Source organism: Acartia tonsa, chromosome 3 (genome assembly GCF_053477335.1).
Source record: "Acartia tonsa isolate MP-2025a chromosome 3, ASM5347733v1, whole genome shotgun sequence".
Classification (NCBI taxonomy): domain Eukaryota; kingdom Metazoa; phylum Arthropoda; class Copepoda; order Calanoida; family Acartiidae; genus Acartia; species Acartia tonsa.
Window position 1 is genome coordinate 30338727 of NC_137262.1, and position 20096 is coordinate 30358822.

Sequence of the window (20096 nt, forward strand, 5' to 3'; positions counted from 1 at the left end):
ATAATGCTTTACATAAGAAAACAAAAAGTCACTTAAAATTTCTCTTCAAAAACTTGTATTAATGACTTATGAAACTTAATTTTACTTGGTAAGATCTAACTATTGGTACTTATTCTAACTATTTTATAGTTTGTACAGTTTATAAGACAACAATATTTTTTTTTAAAGTAATATTTTAATTAAAGTTGTTTAATAGTTATTTCTCGCATCGTATTATAAACGGCTTTAATCTTATAATTGTACATTTCTATATTCGTAGAAAACTGGATATAATACGATGCTAGACATAGTTTTTTCGTATGGATGAGAACCGGTTCCTATCCACCGGATTCGAATGAATACGAGAAAAATATTGTTAAATAATTCATATATTGTGATTCCTCTATGCATATTAAGAAGGAAGTTATTTGAGTTGAGTATGAACTATTTTCATAAAAACATGAAATACAAATACTTGATTTATGTTAGGAAAATTATATCCATAAGCAACGCAGCAACAACAAGGTAACGACACTTTTGTAAAGAAACTAAAAATCGGGACCACATAAAAGAACGTCAAAGACATGAAATGTATTTTATATGCTTATGTAAGGTTTTAGAATGGTTAAGTAAAGGTTAAAAACTTCACACTTTGATACATAGTTACAGAGTAGCTGCGCTTCATAAAGATGATATTGTTTATTAAAAATTATATATTATTTAAAGTTATCAAAGCATAACGATCTTTTTTCTTAATATTTATCATTCTATCTATTAAAACTGTTAAGAATCATATTTCTTTTGTAAATCTATGATAACTGTACATTTTATTTTATTAATATGTCCGTCACACTTTTGTAGAATTAGATTTATTATAATTACTTTAGTTTTGTTTTTAAATTTATCTTCAATTTGTTAGTTTTTTTTATCTAAATATGTTTTGTTAATTGTTTGTCTTTCTTTTCTTTTTTATGCTTAGTTTAAAATATAAGATTAAATATAGAATCTAAAAAGTTGTTTTTTTTTATTTTAAAACAAAAATATGTGCTACCCCACAAAATTAAATAAAAGAAATATGATGTATGTCTTTCGGTTCGTTTAAGAACCTTTTCTTTCTATTTTTAAACCATTTTCACCAGAAATAGAAAATTAAATTATTTCTCTGAAGTGATTGCCGAATTAGAATATCTCTGACTCATAACTTCCCTTTCCATTCATTCATTTTTAAACATTAGAGTATTTTCTTATAGAATAATCATAAACCGGATTTTAATGTAGCTAATAGATCAGAATGAAGATTTTAATGAGAGTTAATCATGTGAAGTGGGAATTTTTAGACCAATTCATACAAATAGGCTATAGCGAAGTAGTTGGGGTTCCTAAGTTTTACTTTGGACTTTAGAAACTATAATTTTGAGATGGTTTGTTATAGTTTAGTCTTTCGTGACAATGAATATCTAAAGCCATCTAAAGCCTATAAAAAGGGCCTGGTGAATATGTACAAGCGACAAGGATATAACATCTCAAGAAAAGTTGAAAGCTTCTTTCTAAAACATTTCAGTTTCTTAATTATCACCGATGAAGTTTTACTTCTTTATACAATAGATACAGATGTAAACACTAAATATTATAGACACTTGAATAAGATTGTGGCAAAATATTTTTTCTTCAATTGGTTTATCCCTATCCCTGTTATTTATTTGTAGTAAAACTGTGACTCAGAGACACTTCCTGAGAAACTATCCCTGTCAACCTTCTGTGCTAGTATTATATCAACATAAGAAAGTAGTCATAATGGCATTAGAAGTAAGCACTAAATTTTATTTAATTCTATAATACGAATACAACCATGCATTGCTAGTGGTTTTATATTCGAGGTTGGGGATTGGGGTTGTTGGTAAAAAGTCTTCAATATTCCCAAGAATAATATCAAAAATAAAATACCCTAAATCAACCCTTGACCTAAATAAAATCAATCAGTTCAGTAGTTAGCGTTAGCGAGATCTTAACGTACAACAAATAAAACATAAAATCCAAATATAGATTATAAGTGCTAATTTTGAGCTACAAGTAATAAAATGTTTGTCGACATATCATAATGCTTTTAAGTTTAACAGGGATTTGTAGACAAATAAAGTCAAGAAAGCTGTTAAAGTCATTCATGAATATTTTATACTTGTTTGTCTTTCACTGAACAAAAGTAAAATAACCTTAGAAACACAAATAGATTTCAAAAGGAAGAAATTTTTAAAAAAGAAAAATAATGGAGATACGGTACGTTTTATGTGTAAAGTCATGAAAATAGCCAAAATTTATCTCTTTTTTAGGGGATCCCTTTCCCATTTATCCTTCCTTTTAGACATATTTTTATGATGTCACACATGACAATTTCCTTATCTCCAAATGACAAAATAATAGCTTAAAGATTGAGATTTTTAAAATAATAATGTAAAGCTAAATAACATGTTAAAATATATTTTAACTAAAAGTCAATTAGGTTGTAAAATCATGTAGAATTGTAAACGTAGATTTCTTTAGTTTAATTAGATTTCCTTCAATTGCCACAGTTTTTGTGTCTTTACAATGGATATATTATTTTTTGGATGTTAGAAGTTTAAAACAGATTTTCATATATTCTAATAAAGTAAAATAACGACAACCCCATGAAACCCACTTACCCCATCCCCTCCCCCACTATTGTATGAACAAACTGACAAATAAATGAGTTTTATGTTAGCAACATAAATTGATGTCAATTTTCCGCTGTCATAATATCCACGTATATTATATATCCATTGTCATTACGTTGCTTCAAGGATTTTCTACGGTCACTTACTACCAAACAGTGACTTGTATTGGGTTTTAATCTAATTGTTTCAGTCAACTTTTTTTTACTCCATAGTTCCCAATATCTTAAGACTTTAGATAAATAAAACCAACTCAATTTTAACTTTTAGAATAACCATAAAAAAACCTTTAATATTAAAATCGAAGATATAATTCTCTGCTTACAACTGAGACTCACTAAGTATCATGATGAACATTGGTCTATCTTTGCCAAATTTCCTTTTTTATTATAAATTTTTATTATACTTTTCATGAACTAATGAAGGGACCTAACTAAAATTTTTTTTAGAAATTCAAAGCCAATTTAAAACTTTTTTTAGATTCATAAACCCTTAATGAATTATAATATGATAAGGAAAAGAAGTAACATTAAAATTTTGTCCATTTCAAACCATTGTGTTGCCATAGACATTGGTTTCAAGGTTTGAATATTTGCGTAACTTTATTTTACAGCTCTGTAAAATCTAAAATCTTGTAAAATCAAACAATTTTATCAGATTTAAGCAAAAAAAAATGGAGAAACGCGCCTATATTTAATGGTCTGATCTTTCTGTACTGTAAAAAAAGTACTATCAAATTTTAAATATTAGACTATCCTATCCTATGATATAGAGTATTTTTTTTTTTACTGAAGATCAAGATCTCGGAAAAGAATGGTCTGAAATGGTTGTTGTTTTTAAGGAAGCTTTCTAATGTCTAGGGATGGTTTTAGGCTTTTTTCCTGACATCAATCGGTTACCACTTAATGCTAGGAGCAAAGGTACTAGTTTCATTTTAAAAGAAGATACTGTTAAATTCCTATAACTTTCTTGTGATGTTTAATCAAAAAAGAAATTTAAAAAATCCGAATCTGCCTTAACAAGTATTCCTTGTATTCTTATAAAATTAAATGTCAAAAACTTTACTGCAGGAAATTTAAAGGCATTAAATTAAAAAGGTTGATAATTAGCTCATAGGAAGCTTTTTGCACATTTTACATTTCCTGAAAGAGATTTTACTGCACATATTTTCTACTTAACAACATTGCAAAAATTACAACCTTCAGTGTTCTCACAAAACAGTTAAGATACAATTAATTACAAAAATTCTCATTGTATATTCTGGTATAGGCATACCTATCTCAAAAATACTTTAACTATTATAGCTAAAAGAATGGATATAGGATACGCGGAAATATTTACAAGACATTATTTGTAATCAATTTTGTTTCTAATATGGCATTTATTGGTAAGATCGTTCATCCAGTAGGAGGGGATGGGATGTGGAAAATGGGGTGGATAGGTGGGGAGGTTATCGTTTTTTTGGCCAGCTGTGCGCAATATTTTTAAACAGTTAAAGTTGTGAATTTTTAAAATCTTTTATTTTGTATGGACACTTACATTTAATAGCAGTTATTATAAACCTTTATTTCTATAGTAAAAAGTTATAAAGAAGGTAGCCTAACTAACAATCATCATAAAATGTTGGTATGATGCTTTTAATATGGTTGGATAGTCTGTCGGTCTTATTAGCCTGAAAATTACAAGTTATTTATCACATCGTCTTATAGACAGGTAGGTTTCCACGGAGAGTAAAATGAAAAATTATTAAATTAATTCCAGTGTTGGTATTGATAATATGATTTTTGTTTTATTTTTCGTGGAAAATTATCCATAATACGATACGATACATGATTTTTAAGGATTTCTGAAAACCAGTTCTAATTCAGCAGATATTATTTTTTTTAAAACTATGCTATGCAAAAAGTGCATTATTAACATTTAAAATAAATCCAAATAATGGAATGTGAAACAATGAATTTTAGTTTTTAAAATTTACCAATCTTAATTATGAATGATGTCTGAGTAAGAAAAAAATACAAAACTACATTTTTTACTAATCATTTAATTACCTATAATTATGAATGCAATTTTTGTGTCAAAAAAGCTAATTTGCATATTTTTGAAATATGGGTATTCATTAATTTTGATATTAATTAGAATGTTTTTTTATTAATTTGTGAGAAATTTCATTTTATGAATCAGAGAAAATTGATTATATTATTACAGATTTAATCATTTTGTACTTATATTTTGAAGATTAGCATTTTTAAAATTATCTTCGTCTATCTATCTATATGTGAAATCTTTTATAACTTAATTGTCTATTCCTTCAAAGTGCCTTGTTGAACATAGAATCACCCCCTTCCTTTTTATGTTAAAATAAATTTTAAAAAATTTAAGTAAGGCAGTTTTTCGCTTATTGATTTTCTGTCATAATGGCTACTTAAAAATTAAACTTAATTATGAAAAGGTTAATAGGTTAAATGAATAGAAAAGCTTCATTATCAATGTCATGCAAATAAAATCCGCCAATTCATTAATTTTGTCACATAGAAACAAAATAATTTAAAAACAGTCACGTTTACCTTCATGATGATTCACTTTAATTTTTGGTAAAAATATTTGGGATGGTCCATGATTTTAGTTTTGAAAGTTAAGTAAGTGTTCTTAATTTTGTTCATAAAGTAATACATATTCTAATAACGAAATTAATTCAGGAAATAATCACAAAACCTATACCTGTTTTTCAGCTGTCGTTAGGGGGCAACACATCGTAAAATTGACGACCTCTCCATTTGCCCCCCAAATATTATTTTAGATTTATTTTGCTTGTTGGTTATACCATATTCTTGTTATTCAGCAAATTAATTCCTTTTGAAATTGGTGAAAATTTTGATACTTTAGTGGCGTAATGTTGGCGTAAAAATTGTTTTGTGCTTTAACTAAAAGGGATTGGATAAGAAAGGGATTAAGATGGAAGTTGGTTGTGGGGAAATTTTCACTTAGAATTGTTTGGCAGAATCCTTGTTCCTGATAATAATGAAATCCTTAAGCTTAAATATAAACTGATTACTTTAGCACAAATTTTGAGAAGCTTTGCTACTTTACCCAACTAGTCAGCTGCATTTTGGTTTTAAAAATCATAAAATTTAAGTATTCTAAATCAACTTTTCATTTTGCCAACATTTTCCGCCAGTAAATAGGACCCACCTTAATTCTGTCTAATTATTAACAAAGAAAAATGCTGCTCAATGATTTTTTTATGAACAATTAATGTATAAACATCAGAAATTTAGTATTTAATAGTAATATTTAAACAAATAACCATCATTAAAATGCATTTTTAAGGACATGAGCGCATTTTAATGACCGTTATCCATAATCATTAATATTGTGGGCAATATTATGGTTTATATTGAACAATGGATTTATTATTACTTGGACCTAACACCATATTATCATATACTCTATTGAAGTGAAACTTGTAGCAAGCAATGATAACGACCCCTACACTTTTTAGCACATTTTTCCTATATCTGGATGAATGAACTGACCAATAAATGACAGGGGAAATAGCAACCTAAATTGCCGAAAATTTTTCCCCTGTCACAATATCCACGTATGTTTTACATCCATTATTGAAGCAAAAATTCAAAGTATAAATCATCATTAGATCTCTATACATTTTGGGTGTTGTACACTTTACATGAATTAGTAGATGGTGTTTATTCTGAAATAAAGGATATAAAATATACGTGGATATTATGACAGGGGAAAAATAGTCGTCAATTTAGGTTACTAATATGGAACTCATCTATTGGTCAGTTTGTTCAGCCAGTGGAGGGGGGGGGGTGGTAAAGGGTGTATCATCATCTTAGTCCGCTGCTAGTTTATCTTTATTATGAATATAATATATAATGTATATATATAATATATCCAAAAATTAAATGCATGTAATATATGGGAAAAGAAAATAATAACTTTTTTATGTCAAAATATGCTTTCTGCCATTTTTAAAATAAAAAGTAATGAAATTAGATAAAATAGAATAAATTGACTCTTTTTTGTACTTTGAAATAACCATTAACCTGTATAAAATAAAGCTTCAAAAGAGGAGTTATTACATGTAATAAATATGGATGGCATAGAAATGGTGTTTTTTAAAATATATAAAATAAAATTTTGTAAAAAAGATTTTAAGTATGTTAAAAATTCTATTTATTAGGGAAGCTAATCAATAACTATAAAATAAAGATACGCCAATTCAAAAGAATTAAATTGGACAAATATATGAAATTAAAAATATAAAAGAATTTAATTATTTAAATTTTATAAATGTCAATTTTATCCTTTTTGCAGTTACACCTGTAATAAAGCATGTTTGCATATGTTGTATGAATTATTATTATGACACAAGGATGACATCATTTGTAAAAGCGAAGCTATATCATTCTTACTTTAATGCTTAGTCTTTTTCTTAAAATTTTGAAGATATGGAAAGTGTGATGTGTGACGTCATAAAATATTCTAAATTCCATCATCCTTTCTTTTCAGAAGTATTTTTATGACTTCACACATGACACTTTCCGTATATCCGAAATTTTAATAATAACATATCTGATTATTCAATATTTAAAAATAAAAAAGACCTAACTTGTCATCAACATAATGACGTTGTCACTTACCTACGAAAATAAGGACAAAAAATGTTCGCTGTGAAGAAGTGTGATTGTGCCTGCTATATACATTAAGTCGTGATCATGTCCTTTTAAAGAAAACAGATATTATTTTATTTGGTTGTCCTACAAAATAGCAGAAAAATAATACTAGCAAAATTATGTCCAAACAAAAAGGGCAATATAGTTCATTTTATTGAAAAAAGCAATTCTTTAATACCTTCTTTTTATTATGACAAATTTACATAAATCAATTTTAAAAATCCATAAAATCCCATTTCGATGGAGTCTAAAAATGAACTATGAAGGGACCTTTTAAGTATGGAATACCTTTGCTACAAGAATCCTGAGATTTGATGGAATAACGTACAGATATTTAATGTAGTAGCTTTGCTTTTAAAAGATTATCAGAATGTCTTTACAGTTGTATAAATGTGTGGGATTAAGGTTAAATAAATCAAATAAATATAAAAAGTTTATGTTAAAAAACAATGTTTGATGCTTTCCCTTAAAGTACCTTGGCTAGAACTGATACCCCTGATCCTTTATTCTCATACTAGCAGCTACGCCCCCTAGAAGCCTCTAGGGGCACTTAACGCTCGACCTCATCTCATTTTAAATTTTACAAAGAGTAAAAAAAAATATTTTTCTTTGGGGGGTGGGTGAAGACACCCTCCCCAAAAATAGTTTAAAACCTTCCCAGGACCTATAAGAAGCTTCATTGTAAAGGAGAACAATATCGGTTCAGCGGTTAGCGAGATCCTTTGGAACAGACAAAAAAAGCTTACTACTTTATATAATAGGATAATTGATATTTTTATATCTTTATTGTAGTTTAATTTGTTTGTTAGTTAGGTAACAGGTTCCGCGGGGTTACAACACCGCAAGTGCTCGATAGGGATCTTGAAGGAAAGCTCCTAAGCTTTTTTTGACCATCGAAAGAGGATTTTTTGTTATTTTAATTAAATGCATTTAAAAGTTGTTGCCCTTTTAAGAAGTTTTTTTTTTCATGAGGTCAAATATGATTTGAACAAAGAAACATAAAATAAATTGAATTACTCAAATTTATTTGAACGTCAGACAGAGCGACATCGTAAAATTAAAATTAGAAGTGTAATTAAATTATTTTAACAAAAAAGAGAGAAACTAAACTTAAATTTTTATTAGGTTTTACTCAACTTGAATTACTTTAAGTACTTTTTAAGCACAATTATTTTTAAAGATAATTTTGTATTTTTGTAGCGGCTACTACCTTAGAAACTCTTCTTAGGGTCTTTTGAGTAAGGAGGAAATTCGATCCACCACTTAACATTTCAGTTGTGATAAGAAAAAGTAAAAAAGTTTTACATGCTTAGTTTTGTTTGGATATAAGCTCCTCTAAAAGTTTGTCCGTCCGTACCTACGTTTGTCCGTAACAGATATATCTTTTAATAAATTTAGACATATTAAAATTGTCCTATCGATTTCAAACTTTGCATAATGATTCGTATAACATTTAAGCATACCTTTAAATAAATGTTTTGCACTCTATAAGAGTTTTTGTTCGTTTGTCCTTTTAGGGCAGTTTTGAATTAGTCCAGGCAGGTATTTAGCTATCTTCTTTAGGTAAAGATCCTAGGTGCTAGGGGCGATGCTAGCTATCGAAATGGCAACATAAGAAGACCTTTATAACATTACGACCTTCAAAATATGGCCAACGAAACGTAAAATGATTAGGAATTATTTCATCTGTAGATTTTTGCAGCATCACCTAATTTGCAAAGAAATTCGCAACAAGATACTCAAATATGTTTTGTTGTAGCACAGCTAATCTAAAACTAGGATATGTCCGTCAAACAAAATAGAGCTGTCAGATATTTTATTCCAATGGATTTATTATTATTTAGATCTTACACCAGAATATAAATCATGCACTCAATAAAGTCAAACCTCCTCTACCCCATCCCCTCCCCTCCTACTTTATGACCAATAAGTGATGTCCATTTTGCAACTTGAATTGATGGTAATCTTTCCCCTGTCATAATATCCACGTATATTCTATATCCATTTTTCTTCTCCTTCCATAAAATGAAAAATAAATTCAAATTTAGGTTTTGTGTTCCTTCAAATAAATAACTTGTTGTTGCTGCACAACTAATGAACAAAATTTTCCTTGTTAATCTTTAAATGTTTCTTTTGATATTGTTGCCTTTGATAAACAATAAGAATCTTAGAGGATAAGACAATGGACGATAAATTGTAGTAAATCCTCAATGATGAGAATCAAAATTACCCCTTCTGTAAATAAAAAAATATTTTGAAACAAACAACAAATTCTAATAAAAATTACACAAATTCTATGCCTTCCACTGAGAGATTGTGTTTATAAAGCTTTCAGCACATGCATACGTTAGATAGATGATAACTTCACAATCTTTATTTATAACTGGTTTAGCAAAAAGGAAATCAGAAATAATCTCGAAGAGAAAAATGCCTGTGGTGTGCACAGACATTTGCTATGATCCTTATAGGTTAGAAATTAAATAAGATAGTTAACAAATAAGAAAGCCAAAATATACTAATTTAGATATCTGATGCATCTCTGAAAGAAAATTAAAATGAACTTACCAAGAGAAGAGCAGCAATATTGAATCGGGCCATGTTGGTTTATCTGCACAGGGTATAACCAATTTTATTTCTTTTTTTTCGGGGATTTAATTCAGGAAGGGAGACAAATAATCTACCCGCATATCTACAAATTAACACATTAGAACAAGGGGTAGGTTTTTTTATAATCAATTTTCCTATTACTCAATATCTGTGTTTCATTAGACTATTTTAGGGATACATTGATCGGTTAATGAAAGATAGATAGGGTTGACGTGCACAACAATTTAACATCAGGTTTTATTTAATTAGTTAGTCGGATTAAAATACTTCGTAACACACGGATAGACACTAGTTACAGAGAATCTGCAAACAAAACTCTATTTTTTCAAAGAAAATTACAATAAAATGTTTATGTTTAAGCAGAAAAAAATATAAAAACTACATTTACAATTTCGATGTAATAACATTTTAATTAAAACGGATTATGTAAATTTCATAAAAAAAACATGGAAATCCAGGGATTGGATAATGGATAATATTTTAATGCGAAATGCTGTTTTTGGTAGATTGTAATGATTGGGGGAAAGATTGAAATGTAGATTTTTCACCCTTGTCCTATCCTTCCCTGATAAAACTATAAAACTATGCAAATTGAAAAGTTAAGTAATTACGATGCTTTCGTAATCAATTTGGGACTTATGGGATGAGAAACAATGTTTTAAACTGCGTTGTAGCTCTATAAGTATATCCTACCCTCTAGTATATATAATTCTCTAGTAATAACTTCACTTGGAAAACTTGTGGCATATATGATATCAATTCGGCAATTGTTTAGGCTTTTTTCAGGATAAGTTAATAGTTATTTATCGCATCATATTATAGACAGTCTTCCACAGATATTAAAATAAAAAATCATAAGTTAAAACCATTTTTGTTAGCCCCGTGGGGGAAAATACGACGTGAAAAATTGTCTATAATAAGATAATATACACGATTATATAGTAAGGCTAAGAACCATTTCTAATCCAGCGGATATAAATCGGATTGTCGCTATACTGGAAAAAATGATTCCAGTTGTTATGTAAATAGTTTAATTTAGAATAGCAAAATGAAAGTTCACCGAAGCAGGAATTTAAAAATTAATTCAAAAAATGTAGGATTACCCAACAATTTAAAACAAATGAAAAAATGCGGAGACTTTTAAAACTTTATGAACCATGTCTAGTCAAGAATCAAGGGAAAAGTAATTTTCAGTATGGCTTTGTAACCAACTAATATCTATAGGATTAAAACCAGTTCTTAGCCATACTGAAAAGTTATGTATTGTTAACAGTTTCCCACAAATAATAGAATAAAATTCATACAATTAACACCAGTTTAACTGGCTGGGAATAAACATTAACCATCCATATACATTTTATTTTTTTATATTGATTAAAGCACAATATTTAGTTTTAATTAATGGTTTTAAATACGACTGCTTAAAGCAGCTGCAGCAGCTTTAAGTCGCCATCCAATTTGAAAACAGCAGTTAAGTAAACAATCTGCAGCTGAGCAGCCCTTTACTTAACACACTGTAGCTGCAAAAATTTTCTTTTTAAATGTAGGTAATAGAAATAATAACTGCCGGTAAAAGTAATTTTTTTTTTTTAAATCCCAATCTTAAAGATAGACCCTTTAGGATGAAATAATAACAATTTCAAATCATTAACATATCTCTTAACCCTGAAGTCTAGTTACAGAGAACTACAATTAATCTAGGATTTTAAATTCATACACTTTTTTAAACTAGGATATCCCAACAACTCAGGAGTTGAATGATAGATTACAAAATTTACATTTATCATTAACATTGTAATTATATGGCTTTAGATTGTTCTTTTTCTTAATTTTAATCACGCTATAGTAAACAGAATATACTTTTTATAAAGTACAAATTAAAAAGTCTAATCTTAAACCTTATTTAAAAGTAACAGAGTGTCAGTCTATTGGTTATTGGTATTATTCTCCTTTACAGTAAAACTTCTTATAGGTCTGGGAAGGTTTTAAAAATCTATTTTGGAACCATAATAATATCCTCAATAAGATAATAATTCACTGATTTACTTTGAAGTATATTATAAAACTTTAATTAAAATATAAAAATATAGAGGAACAAATTGTTTAATTTTTTGTTTAATCTGCGCTAAAAAAACAGTCTGCTTAAAGCATTAAAACTGATGGGTGGCAAAAGTACTAATCACCTCCATCTATCAATTACAAATGCCCCCAAAACAAAGAAAGCAATAAATCTGGGGAAAATTAGCCTAATAATCTCAGAAGAACTCAGGGAGGGAGGGGACATAGTGCTGTTTATTACACTAAATCCAAAGTTTTATAATAAAGTTTTCTTATTTGTTGGCTTAACAACTTTGGGGACTTTTACTGAATTTTGATTAGTTGGTTTATTAAATCGAGTGTCCACACTTTTAAACCATAAATTGTAGTCTAAAGAATGGGTAATTTTGTGAATAATCTTTGGGGATGTACATAAATTTATCGGCCATTGTCTTATCCCTTTAGATCCCTGGAAGAACCTGCCCGAAGCGAGAATAAATTTAGATTTTTAATAATTTGGTAAATTTGTTATGTTTAAAGCCGAGGGCTTTCGCGGTTATTTTGTACATTAGGTCAAATTTTGACAGATCGCTCTAATATTCCTTATAACAAGGAATAGTGTTTCCATGAATAGCGCAGCAACAATAAGATATAATTATTTAAAATCCTGATGGTAATTATATCTTTTTACATATTTTTTACTATTTAAAAAAAAACGATAAATTACTGGCAATTTAAGTTACATTTAAATTTTTAATTTCAATTATCTCTTATTAGCTTAAGCTTATTAAGCTTTTTTTTGGTACATAGATATTAAAACTTTTAGAGACTACAAAGAACATGAAAAATGAAAAATACATTCTAAAATTAATTCGCAAATAGGTTATAAAGCTTTTTAAAAAATAAATGCATATCATTTTTGAACTTTACGACAAATTTGGTGACATATAGAAAACTGGTAAACCGAAACATGTAAGCCTAATTAAAACTGCTTGTTTCCGGAAAGAAAAAGGTAAAAACAACTACATACATATACACAAATGTAAACAAGGATGACAACATCAATAAAAGCGAAGCTGTTAAACGTTACGACAAAAGAACTTTATCACTTGTAAAATGCTAAAACTGAACAAGCAGGAAATAAATGTATAAGTGTAAACAAAAGTGTAGGTAAATTTGTTGCAAACCTACTGTTCAATGACATATTTACATTATTAGACCTTGATTATAAAGGTGTTTTGCTTATAACATTGTACCTTGTTGTAATAGGAATCAGAATTATAAAAATCTAATGAACATTATAACTATATCACACAAAGTTAAAAATCAATAATTTTTAGATAGACATACGGACATTCTTGTAACGATAATAGATTTGCTATGCTTTCTAAATCATACCTAACTACTACAGGAATCACGTTTCGCGTCTAAAAAATTGTATTAAATTGGTTATATTCCTAACAAGCTCCCTGGTATTATGTAGAATATGCAAGAGAAACGTGTGTGTGTGAGCTATTCAGCACGCAAACTTAAACTGTGCACATAGCAGAGGAGTACCACTCTAATACTTTGCGCTTATGCGCCCCGGCGCAATATTTTACACCCCCCCCCCTCTATTTTTACAATAATAAAGCCTTAATAATGTTGGGTATGTAAAAAACAAAAGAAATTAGATGGAAAAGGGGAAGGTAGGAGGATACTTTTTAGGAGAAAGCCTGAATGTAATGTTCTAAAAGATGGGTTAGAAAATACGCGCTCAATTGCTTTTGCGTCGTTCTTTCAGGTTTTCTGATGAAAACTTTTAGGCTCGAAAATAAACCTTTTTGCATTTGTGGAAAATTAAATATCTAAAAGGTTAAATTATCAAGTAAGTTTTACTCGCCACTAGTGTTTAGGTACTATTTAGGAAGCGTAGAAACTTTACCAGAAAGTTCATACGTGCATCTGAAACATGCTGATTTTTTAACTTTTTTTGGTATGCTATAGTTATCCTATCCATCTGAATTTTGAAAGGATGAATCCTAGGATAACAAGTGCTGATTTTCTACAAGAGTTTTTGTTCGTTTGTCCTTCCTTCCTTATTTCAAAGATCACCTTTATGGATGTTGTGTTCCTTGTTTTAATTATAATTCTTAGTCATACTTTTACAATTTTAAAAGTGGGATAGGTGCTTACTATCTAATTTTAAATCGAAGCCATTAGAGTTGATTCAATGTACAATTTAACAAATAACTCTGGGAGCATCACGAAAATCCCCCTTATAATTTTCTTCTTTTTTCTTTACGCCTAACGCCTGCAGATAGGCCCTAAATACGTGGGCCTATACCTATAGTATCCTCATACTGCGGTGTTACCTTGTACCCAATAAACCTAACCTGACCTAAAGTAAAAGAGAAGAAAAATTCTTTCTTGGTATGGTAATAATATCATCGTAATTCCAGCATAATTTCTATAGAATTGTCATACAGATAGAAGTGTTTGTTTGATTATCTTTATGTTAGTCTAATATTGTATGTGGAACAATAGAATTTCTACACAAGATGGTAATTCAGACACCATAATCCATCCAAAGAAAAGAAAATGTAAGAAGACGAATATGTTTGTTCATATTTTGTCATATATGAATTAAATATATTTACGAGCACAAAAATTTTTCGATAATGTAATTCTAACATTTATTGCTAAATACTTTTGGTTCAATGAAGGGATTACTCATCTAGAATCTCTATATTTATTTGTAAATCTTAATTTCGCATGGTTTCTTTCTTTACTTTTCTGCTAATCATGACTCAGTAGATTGCTAAAAGCTATGGGTCAAAAATAACCTTTCATGTAGCTTTCATTTAGAGTTGAACAGCCGCGATTTTGTTAACAGTGGCTTGTTGATAAAAGTCGAACGTCATATCAGTGGCCGATGTTATTTTTTTTACATTTAAGCAACATCTTTGGGACCGTGAATAGTTATTTCTCGCATCGTATTATAAACGGCTTTCCGCGGATATAGAATGTACAATTATAAGATTAAAACCATTTTTATAGCCCCGAGGTGCCGAAGTCACGGGCTAAAAAAACTGGTTTTAATCTTATGATTGTACATTTTTATATTCGTAGAAAGCTGGATATAATAAGATGCTAGACATAGTTTTTTCGTATGGATGAGAACCAGTTTCTATCCACCGGATTCGAATGAATACGAGAAAAGTTATTTATCGCATTATATTATAAACAGTTTTCCGTTGGTATAAAATACGTACGATTATAAGATAAAAATCAGTTTGAAATCAGTTTTGCTAACTAAACTAGTATTAATTTTATGATTTTTATTCTATATTCGTGGAAAATACAATGCTATTCAGTATTTTTCAGTATGGCTAAGACCGGTTCTAATCCAGTGGATATTAATCGGTTTCGGGGAAATACAGATTGTTTAATTACTGCCCTGGCAGCTGTTGATAACGATTTTTAAAAATTAGACAGGCGTTTGTATTCTCAGTTTAGTAAAAGTGGCGAGGCTTTTACGGTTGCGGCTGCAAAGCTCTGCCTCTTCTCTTTTGCCTTCAAGAAAAACTTAAATTATAGGGTTAATTTTTTGGTAATGATTTTTCTTTTTTTTGCATCGTGGCAATTAACTTGTTGGTATTTAACAACACTTTTCAGAATTATAAATGACACTTTACAACTCATTTCTAAAACTGACTTTTACAATTGGATATAAAAAACATAGGATTTCAGCCTATTTTTTTTATGTCAAATTAAAGATATTTTTAAAACTAAATTAAGGGTCATTTCCTCGCCCTCTATTTGAAACAACCCTAAGAAGCTTCAGATTGAAAATATCTGCATTAAAGCTGTTTGGACTCTAAACTGAAATTTTATTACAAAATCTTTAGGTGCCTTTAAGAAAGATTAAAATTTTCTTTTTTTACTTGATTGCAACTCGCCTTAATTATATGCCTTACAATACAGATAACAAGAAGAGAACGTTCAATATTTGTAGCCAAAATTATATTTTGAAGAATTAGCAAAAGAACAAATCAATGAAAAAAGAAATGAAATGCAACAATAACAAGAAATAACAACAACAATTAAAGGGGGGTTTGCAAACATAAAAAGCAAGTTTAGACAACTAAAATTGATTATATAAACTTGATAAAAAAAGTTTGTTTCCCTAATAATTTTAATATCAAACGTTTAAATTCTAGTTTTTGTTATTTTGTATGAACACTATTTACATAAATCTATAAAAAAATCTTTCTCCTAAGGTCAAATACAGGTCTTATTATTACAAAGTCTAGTTTAGTAGATATACATAAAATAATTAATATAGAAATAGATACAGATCTTATTATTACAAGGTCTAGTTTAGTAGATATACATAGAATAATTAATATAGAAATAAATACAGGTATTATTATTACAAAGTCTAGTTTAGTAGATATACATAAAATAATTAATATAGAAATAGATACAGGTCTTATTATTACAAGGTCTAGTTTAGTAGATAGACATAGAATGATTAATATAGAAATAAATACAGATCTTATTATTACATTTGCAAGTTTATTAGATAGGCATAGAATACTTAATATAGAAATAAATACAGGTCTTATTATTACAAGGTCTAGTTTAGTAGATATACATACAGAGTGAGTCAGAAAAAACTGAGTTTTTCGATTTTCAGAAACAACCAGAAGGAATACAGAAAAAATAATTATATGTCCTTGTTCTCTGTACAAAAGCACATCAAACTTGTAAAAGGTGTTTTTCATTATCTCTAAAAATGCGGCCTCTATGATAGGTGTATGGTATCAAAAAATGCCTTGTGTGAAAAATGTTGATCAAGAAAAATTAAGATAACTCATCTATTTTGTATAAAAAAACCTTAAAATTTCAATATTTATTTAGAAAAAAGTCTAAGAAATGTACTTTAATGAGTTTTAAAGGTGAAATGCTTTTTGGCTCCTCACAAAAGCATTTTTAGATTACTGCAATTTATCATTTTTTCATATTTCTTGATTGTGATGCATGTGGTTTAAAAGAATCTTTTATAATAAAGTAGCTTATAGTAAAAAGAAAAAAAAATCTTTTTATTTGACAAAAAAATCTCTTAAGATAAAAAAGTTATCAAGGTTTGAATTTTTAAATTAAAAAATGCCTTTTAGAAACCCTACTCTATTTAAATGAAGTTATTATGATGAATTATAACACACACGTATAATTTGTCAAAAGGGGGCCGAGATTTTGGAGATTAAATCAAGTCTTGCACCAAATATAGAGAAAATTCAGGGGGAGGGGGGAGGAATTTAGGTAACAAGATGAAATATTTCCGGTCTTGAGCTGGTTTTCCGGTCATGGGGTATTAATCTTAACAATAGATTACAACAAAACGTTTGATTTATAATGTGATAATTTAATTTAAATAAATTGTATTTTTAAGATGAAAAAATATTTACAATCTGTTGAATAAAAATTTTAATAATCAATAAGAAATGTTTGTTTATCTTTTTAGAATGATAGACATTTTAAATTATAAATAAATCTACCTAAAAAGTACAAAATAATGGCCAAAAAAGTCATCACAAACACTTTTTGAAATCTTTATGCTCTAAAAAGCGCTGTTGTTTTCAGAGATATTCAAAAACACCTTTTCTAAGTTTAATGTATATTTTTAAAGAGAACAAGAACCTATAATTGTTTTTTCCATATTCCTACTGGTTGTATCAGAAAATCGGAAAACTCAGTTTTTTCTGACTCACCCTGTAGAATAATTAATACAGAAATAAATACAGGACTTATTATTATAAGGTCTAGTTTAGTAGATATACATAGAATAATTAATATAGAAATAATTACAGGTATTATTATTAGATGATCTAGTTTAGTAGATATACATAGAATAATTAATACAGAAATAAATACAGGTATTATTATTACAAGGTCTAGTTTAGTAGATATACATAGAATAATTAAAATAGAAATAAATACAGGTATTATTATTACAAGGTCTAGTTTAGTAGATATACATAGAATAATTAATACAGAAATAAATACAGAACTTATTATTACAAGGTCTAGTTTAGTAGATATAAATAGAATAATTAATATAGAAATAAATACAGGTCTTATTATTACAAGGTCTAGTTTAGTAGATATAAATAGAATAATTAATATAGAAATGAATACAGGTATTATTATTAGATGATCTAGTTTAGTAGATATACATAGAATAATTAATACAGAAATAAATACAGGACTTATTATTACAAGGTCTAGTTTAGTAGATATACATAGAATAATTAATACAGAAATAAATACAGGTATTATTAGTACAAGGTCTAGTTTAGTAGATATAAATAGAATAATTAATATAAAATAAATACAGGTATTATTATTACAAGGTCTAGTTTAGTAGATATAAATAGAATAATTTATATAAAATAAATACAGGTCTTATTATTACAAGGTCTAGTTTAGTAGATATACATAGAATAATTAATATAGAAATAAATACAGGTCTTATTTTTACAAGGTTTAGTTTAGTAGATATAAATAGAATAATTAATATAAAATAAATACAGGTCTTATTATTAGATGATCTAGTTTAGATATACATAGAATCTATAATACAAAGTAGCTTGATGTCTGTCTGTCCGTCCGTCCGTCTGTCTGTCCGTCTGAAGCTTAAGATCTCGGTAACCACTGAACCGATCGGATTCTACTCTTGAGGGTATATACCTATTGGTCCTGTGGTGGTTTTAAGCTATTTTCTTGGGGGATGGGACACCCCTAACCCCCCCAAAAACAAAAAAATCCCCCCCTTATTTTTTATTTTGCTCTGGTACAGGCTGCCGCAGGCCGCCCTTTTTATTATTTTTTATTCCAGCATTTATTTTGAATGAAATAATAGCAAAATTCTCTCACTAAAAACAATAAATATTAATTTTTTTATCACCTCTTGGGGCAAAGCCCTAGAGGCTAGGGGCAATGTAGAATAATTTATATAAAATAAATACAGGTCTTATTATTACAAGGTCTAGTTTAGTAGATATACATAGAATAATTATTATAGACATAAATACAGGTCTTATTATTACAAGGTCTAGTTTAGTAGTTATACATAGAATAATTAATATAGACATAAATACAGGTCTTATTATTACAAGGTCTAGTTTAGTAGTTAATAAGTTATACATACAGTATGACCCTCGAAAAAGTATTTTTAAGCATCTGAAGCCCTTATTTCTCAATGAATTATTAAAAAATGCATATGTCCTTGTTCTCCATAGTATTCCACGTAAGTAGATATAAAAATATTTATTTTACCTCCATTAACACCGGAGATTTTTAGTGCTAAAGTTTTGAAAAAGTGACTGAGGAAAAAGTAACTTTTAACTTAAAACGACTTTTTTAGCAAAATTAAGCTAGAAATCCTTTTATTTTTGTTACTACCAGAAACTTAATACAAAAATGAAATAAAAATTTAGTTTTTGAGTAAAAAGTATTTTTTTACACATATTTTTTGAGTCTTTTTAGTTTAATGATATTTTGAAAAACTTATTTATTAGGCAAAATTGTTTAAGATTAAAAAACCAAATAAATCTCTATGAATATAGCAGGAAAATTGTTTTTGTTTCACAATCCTAACTTTAATAACAAAAAAAGTTATAAAGAAAATAAAAATAAAACATAATGATTTTTTAGTCTGAAAAGCTTAATTTACCCCCTATTAAATAATTGAGATGTCAGAAAAGTAGGCGGAGCAACTGTCAAAATTAATCCTTTTCTATAAATAAGGGTTAATAAATAACCTAAAATTTGCAAATAATCAATTCATTCAGTAGTATTTTTTTGACATTAACAATTTATATTTTTTGGTGGAATAAAAAAGAAATATTTAGTTAACTTGTTTTTCTTTGTGTCTCATTATTCAGTTGCCAGAAAAACATAATATAACCATCTAAAAAATAAGAGAAACAAAAAAAATTCTTTTTCTCAGTCACTTTTTCAAAACTTTAGCTCTAAAAATCTCCGGTGTTAATGGAGGTAAAAAAAATATTTTTATATCTACTTACGTGGAATACTATGG

At 28.1% G+C, this 20096-nt stretch overlaps 1 long non-coding RNA gene across 1 annotated transcript in view; it reads right to left on the bottom strand.

The window, feature by feature from the left end:
* LOC145313885 (uncharacterized) overlaps positions 1 to 13568 on the bottom strand; it is a 33807-nt gene extending 20239 nt beyond the window's left edge. Inside the window, exons 1-2 of the long non-coding RNA XR_013877543.1 lie at positions 13468 to 13568; positions 9932 to 9974 (exon numbers count right to left, since the gene is read on the bottom strand). This is a non-coding gene — a long non-coding RNA (uncharacterized LOC145313885). The remainder of the gene's footprint in view (positions 1 to 9931; positions 9975 to 13467) is intronic.
* Positions 13569 to 20096: the final 6528 nt, after the last annotated feature.